This window comes from Narcine bancroftii, chromosome 1, assembly GCF_036971445.1.
Source record: "Narcine bancroftii isolate sNarBan1 chromosome 1, sNarBan1.hap1, whole genome shotgun sequence".
In the NCBI taxonomy this organism is placed as follows: Eukaryota; Metazoa; Chordata; class Chondrichthyes; order Torpediniformes; family Narcinidae; genus Narcine; species Narcine bancroftii.
The window spans coordinates 331789395-331795811 of NC_091469.1; the positions used below are offsets into that span (position 1 = coordinate 331789395).

At 41.5% G+C, this 6417-nt stretch overlaps 1 long non-coding RNA gene across 1 annotated transcript; it reads right to left on the minus strand.

Moving 5' to 3' along the window:
- Positions 1-419: 419 nt before the first annotated feature.
- LOC138752152 (uncharacterized) lies at positions 420-1234 on the minus strand. Its single transcript, XR_011350416.1, has 2 exons — positions 1095-1234; positions 420-733 (listed from the first exon to the last, which is right to left on the minus strand). It is a non-coding gene; the product is annotated as an uncharacterized lncRNA (long non-coding RNA).
- Positions 1235-6417: the final 5183 nt, after the last annotated feature.

Below are 6417 nucleotides of genomic sequence, written 5' to 3' on the forward strand. Positions count from 1 at the left end.
GCTATTGGTACTGATCAGATCATGGTAATGGGTCCAGGCAAGGAACAGAAGTTGGCATCTTTGTCTGACCAAGATCAATCAAGGTCAGCATTCTTTAGCAGAAAGAAGATAATCATATTGAAACCTAAAAGAGGGCTTGCCAGGGGAGAGGTAGAGTTGTTTTAATGAACTGAAGAATTCATAAAAGAAACCTGCCTGGTTTGCACAATGCTATCACATGCCAGTGGCCCAGGTTTGAATCCAATGCTGACTCTAAGGAGATTGTATGTTCTCCCCGTGTCCACATGGGATTCCTTCAGGTGCTCTGGTTTCTTCCTGCATTCTGAAAATTTATGGGGTCCGTAGGTTAATTGGTGTATTTGGGCTGGAAGGGGCTGTTACCATGCTGTATCTCTAAATTAAAGACTGAGCATTTCAAATAATTGCACATCATTTATAAGACAAGGGGTGATCATTTGAAACAGAAGAAATATCCTTTTGCAGAGAGCAGCGGGTGGCTGGAAAGTTGTGCAGATTCAGGTCACTAGAAGTATTTAAAGTGCAGGAACGTATATTTTTTTGAAGGGGGAAAAAACATGGAATTGAGGGTTTGGGGAAGAGATGCAGCTGAGGCTTGGACAATCAGCTGTGATCATACTGAACTGTGGGACAGGCTCGCTGGGCAGAGGGGCCCACTCCTTCTCCAATTTTCTTTTGTTCTTGTGAAGATAAAGAACAGAACTGTGATCTGAAGCTGTGGAAAATATAAATACACATCATTCTAATCTTTCCCATCCTCACACCCATAACCCTCTATTTTTCTTACGTCTATGGGTCTGTCTAAATGTCATTTAAATGTCCTTATTGTACCAGCCTCCACCACCAGCCCCCAGTTCCATTCCTTTCACCACTCTCTGAAAAAACCTCTGACATCTCACCTTAAGTTTCCACCCCTTACCTTAAACAGGTGTCCACTGGTATTTGCCATTGTCCACCCATTCTAAGCCCCTCATCTTGTACACCTCTGTTAAGTCCTAGCTCCCATGACTTTCTCCAATCCAGGCAACATCCTAGTTAATGTCCTCAGCACCCTCTCTAAGGCTTCCACATCCTACCTGTAACTAGAACTGGACACCATACTCCAAGTTATCAGTTATCAAGTTATCAGTTATCAAGTTATCAGGCAAGAAGTCATGTGGGTTGGCAGGCAGGTGAGATGCCACGGGGCTGGTGCTTGGTACTTAGAACCCCACAGTCGAGGCAACAAATCAGCTGAGCCCATCGGATGTCACAAAAGGGGATTGTGAGTCAGCGGAAGGCTGCCAAGAGGCGGCAGCACCTTGTTTTATTCCTCAGGCTCTCCCACATTCTAATCTTGCTTCCGGGTTATCAACAACATTCACCGGGACCATTGCTTAAGTAGAGCTCAAGGAATTACTGAGGATCTTTCCATTCATCACACAGAATCTTTTTTTTTTGTAAATTTTGTTTAATATTTTCAAATGACATAAAAAAATCAAATTCATATGAAAAAACTATTAACTACATCCACACCCCCCCTTACTAACACAAAAAATCCCCCCCCACAAAAATCATCCCCAGCCCCCCTTCCCCCCAGAGCCTTATAAAAAGGTATTGAATATTCCCTGATTGGTGTGCCAACTTTACAACATTTATTTAATTTCTATAGACATATATTTCAAATATAAACCCTAAATATCAATAAAGAAAGGATAGTTATTCCTTACATTATATGTTATTTTTTTTCTAACTATAAACAAGAATGCAAATCAATATGCCATCTGCACAAGCTTAATTGTACTTCATTCTTCCACGTAATAGCTATACACTTTCTCGCTAACCCTAATCTTAAAAAGGCTAAATAAGGTTTTGGCATTTGTAAATCTACAAATGGAACATTAACATAACCCAATAAACACAACTTAGGATCCAATCGAATATCCATTTTGAACAAATCTTTCAAAAATTTTATAACTTCCTCCCAAAAATACTTAATTTTCTTACACGACCAAACTGAATGTACAAAAGTACTTTTCTGCTCTTTACATCTAAAACATAAATCTGTTAAACTAAATCCATATATTTTTAATTTCTCAGGGGTTAAATATAATTGATGTAAAAAATTGTAATTAACCATACTATATCTCACATTAATTAATTTGGTAACACTATCAACACACATTTTTAACCATTCTTGCCATGTCACACAGGAGCATCAAAATGAGGACTGCCAGGCTGGGAAATCACTTCTTCCCACAGGCTGTGAGAGTGTCGAACTGTGTCCCTGTAACCCTGTGTCTCTGATAAATGAAATAAGTAAATTATTCCAAACTATTTCTACCTATTTATTTTATAACATATCTTTATGTGCATGTTTATATATCTTTATATTATTATTTGCTGTGTATTGAGTGCATGTGTGTGCACTGTGGTCCAGAGAAATGATTGTACAGTCAGATGATAATGAACTTGAACTTGCATGCTCCTTTCTCCTAGGGTAAAGTCCAGGATAGGCTCCTGGGGCAACTCTTCTGATTTGGAGGCTAGAGTACTGGAGGGTGTTACATTGGAGGAGACAATCAACTCAGAAAATGGTCTGTTTCAAGGGCAGGAGAAGCGTTTCACCGACACCCTGCCCACCTGCCACCTCAGCAGCTGGGGTGGGGAAGACTTGTATCATGTGTATGTGGAGTGTGAGAGTTTGCAGCCCCTCTTTGTCTACCTGAAGAGGCTGTTCCTCAAGTGCTAGCTGCACTTCAACCCCTTGCCCCTAATCTACAGATGCCTGGTGCAACGAGCAGTCGAGGATTCAGGGTGAGTTGACTACCTGCCCCTCTTTCTAGGTTAGATCCGGGCCCATGTGTCATTAGAGTGGGAGAGCGCAGTATCTGAGGAGACAGTGGCCAAATTCTGGGAACGTTGGGCCCCCCAGGAGATCATGTGCTTGGTAAATAAGAATAATTGGATTTTAATTTGAAATGTAAAGTGCAAGCATTAGAGGCATGGTATTGACTTACTGGTGATTGCAAATTTTCCTTTTCTCTATTAATGTAAGTACCGTATTTTTTGGCAAACAAGTCGTCTGGAAGATAGGCCTACCCTCTGTTTTTTAGCCTAACTTTAATAATTTTATGGTATATCCAGCATACAAGTCAACCCCCATTTTTTGGGCTGTCTGGGATTCCCAGGAACAACCCAAAAAATGTTTAAAACACCCCAATCACAAGTAACAAAAAAATAACTGCGGCTTACCGGGCAGGAGCGGCAACGGCCCATGGAGCTGGAGCGGCGACATTGTGCTCTCGGTGGGAGCAGGAACCTCGGCCTACCAGGCAGGAATGGTGACGGCGACCTCAGGGTCCCAGGTAGGAGCAGTTGTGGTGGTGTCCAGCAGTGGTAGGTGTTGGGATCGGCGGCGCCGGCAGAGGGGAGGCGTTCGGGATCGACAGTGGGGAGGTGCTTCCAGCATTGACTTGTATGTCAAATTGTCATTAATCTAGTTTTATTGGTGAATTTAAGGTTCAAAAGTAATCCAGTGTACAAGTCGATCCCCATTTTTAGTGATTTTTAAGGGTTTTGTTTACTGAAATATACGGTAATTTATTAGATGTAGTTTGTGTATAGTTTGTGTTTGTCACGTTGGTGTTAAAATAAATGTTTTGTTAAAAAAAGTAGAAGAACATACAAACTTCAGCAGCTCCTGCCAATGAACACAAGGCAGTTTTGCTCACAACATGTAGTGATGGGAGCACAGCCACAGAAATGATGGTTCTCCTGCAACTGCTGTAACAGCAGCACTGCTGCTGGTTCAGAGAGCAGGGAGTGGAGACACAGCGATCTCCCGGGATCCAACTGCCCAGTCCAACTGCCGTCAGCCCTGTTGAAATGACCTGCTAATGGAGCCAACGGTGGTTTTATTTAAAAATTTTGCAACTGTGGGGTCTGCGTCCAAGATGGCAGAGCCTATGATTGGTACCAGCCTCAAGTGGTTGCAGACTCCAAGGAAGTAGCCTGGCTCAGAGTACCCTCCCCCCCACTGTTTGAGAAGGAGCAACCCACGGAACAGTGACTATGGTGGTAGACCAGTGAGGGGTTCTGCGCCTGAAGAACACACAGGCTGGGGTGGGCTGTTGGTGACTTGAGGTGAGGAATCCACGCAGGCTGCGGGCTGCCGGTGACAGTGGTCGAGGGATTCACAACAGGTGGTGGACAACTGGAGGTTGGCTCAAGACAAGCTGAATGTCCACCAGGTAATGGAACCAGGATGCGAGAGTGTCGAGGACGCTGAAGGTTTCCTGATCGTGTTGGATGTTTGGATCTGGAGCTCAGACTGCCAATGGTTTGGACTGGATTCTGTATGGGTGCGGGCGCTGCGGAAGCGCTGGAGGCAAATCCATGGACAAACTCGGGGACTCTCTTTTGCTTCTCTTTCTCTGACTGTAAGAGGCGCTTCAGGCAATTTCTGCCGATGGTGAATTGGTCTGCCTTATGGCAGATGAATACAAATTCCATGTAATATTGCACTGTTTTTATTACATGACAATAAATTGAATCTTGAGACAAGTCAATCTTAGTTGCTTACATCAACTGTCAGTCAGCTTGATTGACAGTGGAATTATCGATTCTCCACATTGTCAAGGATGAGTTTTATTACCCTAGACACAAATAGATGGACCTGGTTTCACAGCAGTTAACCATTTGATCATGAAAGTATAAGAAAAGAAATGGGACGGATACATGGTTAGGATGAGTGTAGAAGGAGAAAGGTGAAACACAGGCAGATGGGATTTGTGTGCAGTGGGGTGGAGGGGGGGGGGGTGCATTTTGGTCGGTGAGGCCAAATTGGGCCAAAGGCCTATTTCCATGCTGGGTGATTTTGTCACATCCATTGTACAATGTGCATATACACCAAAAATCTTACTTGCTGAAGCCAAACAGGTAATTGTGACATAAAACTATCAAACAATGAGAAAATAACTCCATCCCAAGAAAGTGCTGGACCAAATGCATGCAAATGAGGGTTAAAGAAGAAAGTCTGCAGTCGGTTGGGTCGAATTAGTGCTGAAGAATCTCAGGAGGTCACACAACATCCACAGGAAGTAAAGGGTATCCAAGGTTTTGGGCCTGGGTCCTTCCTCAGGAAATGCTGGTTAGCCTTTACTTCCTAATGATGCTGCATGACCTGCTGAGTTTCTCCAGCATGTTTATGTACGGCAGGCAAATTAAACTAGTCTGGAATGTTAACTTGGTCATGCTAGGCCAATTGTGCCGGTGTATGTCCATTTCTCCCCACAGACACAAACTGACCCGTTGAGACCCTCCAGCTTCTCCTTGTTTGATCCAGATTCCAGCACCTGGGATTCATGTGTTTCTCTGCCACTTTCCATGACTTGTACCTCCAGTCTCACTGCTCCTGCACCCATTTTACAACACCAATTGTATTAATTAATTTATTTACATTTTTATTTAGAATCAATAATAAGTCATACATTTAAAATAAAATTCAATACATATTATATCCCATTAAACTTCCCACCCCACCCAACCCCCCTCTAAACAACCCCCCCCCACAAAAAAAAGAGAAAGAGAGAGAGAGAGAAGAACAACTAAAACTCAATCATGTGTCATAGTTTGGGTCCACACCACCAATGTATGGGAAAAAAGAAATTCAATAATTTAATCGCATCCAAGTTTTAGCATTTAATTTACAAAATAATTATCCCTTTTTTTGTTATCATCTCTAAAGGAATACATGACCTCATCTCTGCATGCCATCGTTGAATGTTCAATTTAATCTCATTCTTCCATGCAACTGCAAGACATTTCTTAGCTACTGCTAAGGCCAACCTCATAAAACCAATTTGAAATTTATCTAATTTTGACTCCAAACTCAGTGGTTTTAATATGACCCATTAAAAATATCATAGAACCAAATGGAATTTTTAATTTAAATATAACTTCCAAAAATTGTTTGATTTTATTCCAAAGAGGCTTAACCGTCTCACATAACCAAATTGAATGTTAAAAAAATTCCCACTTCTTTGTGCCATCTAAAGCATAAATCTGAAGTGACAAATTTGAATTTCTTTAATTTCTCTGGAGTCATGCATACTTGGTGAATAAAATTATAATGAACCATCTATATCTTACATTCACAATTTTAGTCATACTGTCCTCACATATCGACATCCAATCATCTGGAGAAATAGTTACTTCCAAATCTTTTTCCCATTTTATCAACATCTGGTTTAGGCATTTTAACCTACAATAAATTATTTAAACTTCACAATCTGTCTGCATGACAAATAATCCATACTCTTCTCCCAATTTACTTTATAACCATACTTCATACTGTTCCAAATATTTATGTAATGTCTCCAAAGATTGCAAAGGATGTGTGAAATATATCAAAACATA